Below are 7,449 nucleotides of genomic sequence, written 5' to 3'. Positions count from 1 at the left end.
CTAACTCGAAATCGAATTTGTTATAATTGGAATTCATATTAACGATTAATTAATACTCCCTCCTATCCACTCTTTTTTTCCCTATTTCCTAAAACGGATTATTCAGGTTTTCTTCCCCTTTCCTTTTTGAGAAAGTTTTTATTAATATTATACTCCTACCTCTCTCCACTCATCAAACCCCACCATATGCTTTATTAATATTTAATTCTAATTATTCCTACCTCTCTCCACTCATCAAACCCCACCATATGCTTTATTAATATTTAATTATAATTATTCCTACCTCTCTCCAATAACCAAACCCCACTCATCTCCTTTATTAATATTTAATTCTAATTATTCATACCTCTCTCCAATTACCAAACCTCACTCATATTTTTATCAATATTATACTCTCCTCCCTTAATCTCCGTGTCCACTTCAAAGAGGAACAAAAGAGTGGATGGGAGGGAGTAAATGATAACGCAGTTTGTAAGAAATTTAAATGTAATTCGATTATATAATTTACTAGTTTTAAACCCGTGCAAAATTGCACGGGTATGTATTTGAGCCAGTATTAATGTTTTTGGATATATATTTGTTTTTGCATTTCTAAAAACAACATATTTTAAAGTTTTTTAACTGTTAACTTATCGTGTTGTTATTATTAAAAAAATATTTATTACAACAATTGTGAATTATTTATTAAAAAAATTTAAAAAATAAATTATTATAAAATTTTTAATCACTTGTAAATTAAATTAAAATTTATTTGTTTTTTTTTCGTGCAAAATATTAATTCATTTAAACTGGGCCGAAATAATACAACTTAGTTCAAAAGTCCATTATAAGTAGACCTGGCAAAAGCAACCCGACCCGATTGACCCGACCCGAAAAAGCTGACCCGAGACCCGAAGTGACCCGAACTACATCACCCGAATGTGACCCGAAAACCCGACCCGACCCGACCCGACCCGAACATGACCCGAGCTTCCTTGACCCGTACTGGCCCGACCCGAAAATGACCCGATCAAGAACCACTAAACCCGAAAATGACCCGACAAAATATAACTCTAATTGAACCGAAAAGACTTGAAATGACTATTTCTCTATTATTCATTGACCCGAAAATGACCCGACCCAAAATGACCCGACCCGCTTGACCAAACAGACCGACAACAAACCCGAAATAGACCCGAAACCCGAAAAGACCCGTCCCGACCCGAATTAACCCGAAATCAACGAGAAACCCGAATTGACCCGACCCGAATTGGCCCGACCCGAACCCGACCCGTTGACCCGTTTTGCCAGGTCTAATTATAAGTATACCTATATAAACAACTCATCTGTAAGAACCATCATAAGTTTACATTACCCTTAATTGAAAACCCTAAAGCTACCTATCACTCTCAATACCCCTTCTAAATCCGTTCATCAACACTTGTGTCATTTACATCTTGATCTCCAACTTTTATTTTATTTTGTGAAATTGAATAATCTGGACATTAAAAAACAAAGATCAGTGTTTGCATGCCTGAAATGCTTAATTTTAGGTCAATAGTAATGTTTTTTTTCTAGTGCAACTAATATTGGTATAAGTTCTACAACCAAATACTCATAATTTAAAACCTTTCTTTTTTAGAACCGATCAGTATTATTGTAGTGAATTTATTTTTCGATTTTGATGAGTATGATTTTTTCTTGATATTAGCGTAATTATGTATACGATTTCTTATATTTTTTCCGATTTTCGATTTTTCAAGTTTTTTGCTATTTATTACTTCCTCCGTTTTTATATGATGTACCCATTTGTTGAATATATGAGTGGAGTATTTTAATAAAATGGGTACATCATATGAGAATGGAGGAAGTATATATTTATATGATTAGTTTCTTAATTTAAGTAATTTCTTAAAATAAAAAAAATGTCATAATTATTTGGATATTTTTTTTCGAGCTTTGATCGAAGTAGTTTAGTTCTAGTTTAAGTAAAATCATATTTTATAAACTAAATTTAATTTTATCTACGTTTTTTCTTTTACAAAATTTTAGATACCTGAATTTATTATTTTTAATTTTATTTATAGGAAACAATTATACTTTATAAATTTATATTAATTTAAATGTTATTTACTAATGATCATAATTTATGAAATATTTATTTACCTGAAATAATCACACCACATATAAAAGAGAATGTATAGTAAATTTTAATGTTATGCTTATTAGTTAAGATGGAAATAAAATGTTAGAATTGTACGTGGTGGGGTTAGTGGTTGTGAAAATATTTTTATCCTTAAATTAAACCTAATTTTAAGGAACCAATGAGATGAGTTTAAAAAACTCATCTTTTATACTATTTAGATGCTAATCTTTCATAATAATACTCCGTATAACTATATAGGTTTAAAGTTTAATAGTTTTAAACCCGTGCAAAATTGCACGGGTATATATTTGGGCCGGTATTAATGTTTTTGGATGTATTTTTTTGTTTTTTTTGCATTTCTGTTGTACTTATTTAGTTGGTCTAAATCAGCGATCTACATAATTAATGTTTAAACTTGTTACAAATACGTGTTCACATACAATGGTTTAAGAGGAAATAATAAAGGATATTTTCTTAAAAAAAATATATCGTACTATCTAGTTTTTAAAATTATGCATTTAATTTATCCGTATTATATGTAATTCAATCCCGTAATTAAATGGAATTCCTTCTCGTAATTATGTAAATTTTTTTAATTTATTTTTTAAATTATGTAATTCATTTATTTGTAATTAGTTTCATTTATTCCGATTTGCAATTCATTTCGCTTATATGCCATTAATTTCATTTATTCGGAATGTATAAAATTATTTCATTGTATTTGTTCTAAGACGGAATTTGTCGCAGGTTTGTATAGCCGGAATTCTGAAGAAATAAATACATTGCACACTAACGGGTCCCACAAAACATGTATTTCCAAAAAAAAAAAGATAAGTTGAATTATTGACGTGGCACGCTGTGGATTGAATATTGTCTTCTGAATTAATAAAGATAGGATGTTAACAATCTAACAATCAACCCCGCACAAATAAATGGGCCAAACACGATATAATGTTCAAATGGGCCGAACAAACAAAAAAATAAAGAAAGAAACCAGCCCATACTCAAATTGACCCAACACTAATAAACTCATTGTAATATACACTCATCCTCTCCCAACACTCTCTAAATTCCTAACCCTAATCTAACACCGCCTCCCTCGCCCCCTAGGGCCTAGGCCCTATCTCTCTAAGTCCGCCTCCCTTATCCTCTCTCTCTCTCTCTTTAACTCTGCCTCCCTCTTTAATTCCGTCTCTAATTCCGCCTTCCTCATCCTGGATCAATTTTATAATACACAAAAAGAAAATGAATTTTATAGTACACACCTGATCTTATAATCGGAATTTATTCACCAATCGCAAACCATATATTTGATCGTGTAACATGATGATGACAAACACAAAGAAAATCGAGATGAAGACGATGACGGTACAATCTTTTACTCGACCTTTTTTTTTATTCTTAATAACATGCAAAGTAATTTAGTTGTATTTTTGTTTAAAATTGTATACGATTTTACAATAAAAACAATAAAGTTTAATTATTTATGATTAGTGTTAATATTTGTAATCTTTAAGTTTTTTAATCACACATCCAGATGAATTGTAAAATCTTTAATGACATGCTATTAATGATCCGTAAATTTTCCATCACTTTAGGTGAAAATTACGAATGAGTCTTATATGCAATGTATATTTCAGACATATCACCTTAAAAATATGGTCTTGTTTTCTTTCCATTATATAAACTTTTCGTGCATTTTTTTTTATAATATATGTCATTTTAAGTAGAAAACTTCGTATATCTATTATATACATATACATTTCAATTTTATTGTTAATTTAAAACAAAAAAAATTATAAATTTTTTAATTTTGTGGATTAATGCTTTCAATAATCAGATCTGATGTATTATTGTTGATTGGTAATTTATAACAAATTTTGTGACTTGTTTTAATTTCTGTCAATTTTAATGCACACAATAAACAGATCTAGGTGACATTGATGATTAGTAATTATTGAATTTTTTCACATGTGGACGTTTTAATTAATTCATTTAAATAAATTGGCTATATTACTTCTAATTTTATTTGATTGAAATCATTAAAAAATGTTATTTTTTTAATTTGTTTTATAAAATTAAATAATATTCAGTTTTACTTGTCCCGAAACACTTGATTTAACCCAACCCGACTCGATCCTAATGATTCTGACCTAACCCTAGTCTAATGGGTTTGACCTAACCCTACTGCATATGGGCTTGACACGACCCGGCCCAACCTACATGGCTCTGACCCGACCTGACTCACATGTTGGTTATGTAAACTAATATTCTACGGAGTATTTTGCATGAATGTTGCCTGTTATTCCTATTCTGAATTGTAATTTTTTTAATTAATTGCAGGTTCGGGTTTCGGAGGAGATTTTTCTTTCATGGCATCTCTGATTACGTCACCAGTCGTTATTTTCTGATTTTTTAATTTCGGAATTATATTATTGACTTATTTGCAGATTGCACAAGCGAAGCGTTTAACCATGACGATATTAATGTAACCTTAACACGGAATGTATAAAATTTTATCATAATATTAATTTGAAGAAGTTTTCCGTAAGATGACTTTATATAATTTGTTGCGAGACGGATTTAAGCGCATGCTTTGAAACACGGATATCTTAGTAATTAAATACGTTGCACACACATGGGTCCCACCATAATCTCTATTTTCGAAAAAAAAAAAAGTGAAAATGTATTAATGACGTGGCGCGCTCTCTGATGAGTATTGTCTTCTGCTTTTATATAGATAAGATAATTTATGGATGTGTATAAAGAGGAAGGTTGGAGAAAGACTCAGAGGGTGTTTGTTTGATAGGACCGCGTGTTCTTGTTTTATTTTCAGACTTTTGAGATGGATTCATCTCTGCCGTGTATTTAACCTCATCTAATGGCTGAAATTTGTGAGCACAAACTCACCATAAGAATCAGACTCACGAGATTCCGCCTATATATATATATATATATATATATATATATATATATATATATATATATATATATATATATATATATATATATATATATATACACTACAGAATCAATAGTAGAAGTTACTGAAGCCAAAGAAGCGAATAGAGAAAAGATTTTTGAAGAATGGGACAAATTCATAAGAAGTAACACAGTTCCATGTAACATGAAAGCAGATTTGGTTTTTATTCCGATGGTGTTGCAAGAACACTATTTATGTGTTTGGGTAAATTTCAAAACCGAGACGATTGAAGTGTTTGACAATACAGAGTACGACAACTGGGAGGAGACTGAAATATACAAGGCTGCAGATTCGGTGGTATGATTTATTGATATTCTTGCTAGTAACATGGCATATGATTGTTTGTGTGATATTGTTGCTAGGATAGGTTGAGTGTATACAGTAAATGGATATGATTGTTTGACAAAATAATGACTAATAGTATCACTCATTATTGTAGGCCTATCACATGAGTGACTTCCTAGCAGGGAAAAATGTTGATAGGGCGCATGAAATAATAGATTTTGATGTTGTCAACACGAGTTTCAATTGGCAAAAGAAGGAAGCAAACAATACTGAATCGGGAAACTTCTTAATGATGCACATGATTCGGTATGAAGGGCAGTTGTTTGAAGCTGACTTGCCGTCGAAAGTGCATAGACGCTACTACTGGGTAGAAATAGCAGCGGCATTGCTTTTAGCTGACATAAATGACATGAGGACAGCGCTGATTGGAAAAGATAAAGAATTTACAGCGGGAAAGGGAGAGCTTTTAAATAGATTGAAGGAAAAGAGGAAGAATAACGAAGATGCAAAAGACAAGGGCAGTAAGATAAAGGGCAAGGATAATGTTGTTGAGAAGGACATTACTGTGGAAGAGGAAGTAACAAAGGCAGAAGGTCCGCCAAAAGAGAAGGCCAATGTTCAAACGAAAGCCAAGGAGGATGCTTGTAACACCCCGTATTTTATTAAGTTGGATAAAATTCTTTTAATTGCTATTTTGAATTTAATTACATCATTTAACGATTTATATATATATGCTTAGCTAATTAATTAATTTCATCATAATTCGATACGTTAATTTTAATAATCATTAATAAGTTTATTTAAAGTTAGTTCGAGTTTATTGAAGTTAGTTCGAGTTTATTTATTTAATAATTTCCGTTTCTTTACGAGTCCTTATGAAAGTTGTTTTAAATGAACCCGAGATGAATTTTGGGAACAAAACCGTCCAATTAGCTATTTTGAGCTTATTTCACTAAATTAGCAATTTTTTATTAATATCCGTTAGTTTCGTAAAAATCGCTAATAATTCCGTTTCAAGCCGATTTCTTATTATTTACGTTAACTAGCTGAGTTTATTTTATTTTCACTCATTAAATTTATTTATTATTGATTCCGTTTTATTACTGAAACTTTTACTTAAATCGGTTAAATTTAACTCAAACGGTTTTAATAACGATCGAAGTTTCTTAACGACGAAGAAACGTACGTATAATAAATAAATAGCAGGTAGGCAAGCTGCTCCCCCACTTCCACGTCTCTTTCTTCTTCTCGTTTCTTCTTTCTTCATATTTTTTTTCCCTGTTTCAGTTTTTGGATCTTCAAAATCGATATCGTCACTCCGTTTGTCATCCGTTTTCAACTATTTTTGTTCCATAGCGCTCCTTTCGCCGTTCTCGTCAATCCGTTGTAAGTAAAATTCATTTTCGTCATGTATTTTTACAAACCCATTTATATTTTAAGCTTTATTTATTATAAGACGGTTGTATGTACTAAAATAGACGGTCTGGTAGAAGATTAAAAAGGTAACGATAACGGATTACTCGATATTACTTGTAAAATATGTTTATTTCGAATGCTGGTTAGTCTGTTTTATAATTGAGACGGTGTATACTGACCTCTAGGGATCATTTGGGATGCTAGCTAGTAAGTGGTATATTTAAGACGGTGTATGCTAACATGTATGGATTGTTTTGGGTGATAATTGGTGTGTTTTATAGTTGAGACGGTGTATACTGACATGTAGGGATTGTTTTGGACTAATTTGGACTCTGTGTTGGGGCGATTTTTGTAGTCTTTAGGGTCTGTTTTTGAGTTGCTTTATACTTGTGGATTTCCGCTCTAAAACCGTTTTAAATGTTGACTTAGTTGGCTCAGCTAGGACTGTTTTTAGGCGCGAGAATGGAGTCTTAAGGGGACGATTGTACTACTGTTTTGGGCGGGGATGAGAGCTGTCATCGTGGGTTTTCACTTTGCATTTGAGGACTGGAGTTGGGGTCGAACTTAGGCATCTTTTGGGTTCTTTTTGGACTGTTTTTGGGTCGGGTTATGAAGTAGGGTGAAGGGTGGCTATGGGTAG

This window comes from Silene latifolia, unplaced genomic scaffold (genome assembly GCF_048544455.1).
Source record: "Silene latifolia isolate original U9 population unplaced genomic scaffold, ASM4854445v1 scaffold_96, whole genome shotgun sequence".
NCBI classification, from domain to species: domain Eukaryota; kingdom Viridiplantae; phylum Streptophyta; class Magnoliopsida; order Caryophyllales; family Caryophyllaceae; genus Silene; species Silene latifolia.
Note: the sequence above shows the minus strand (reverse complement) of the source record.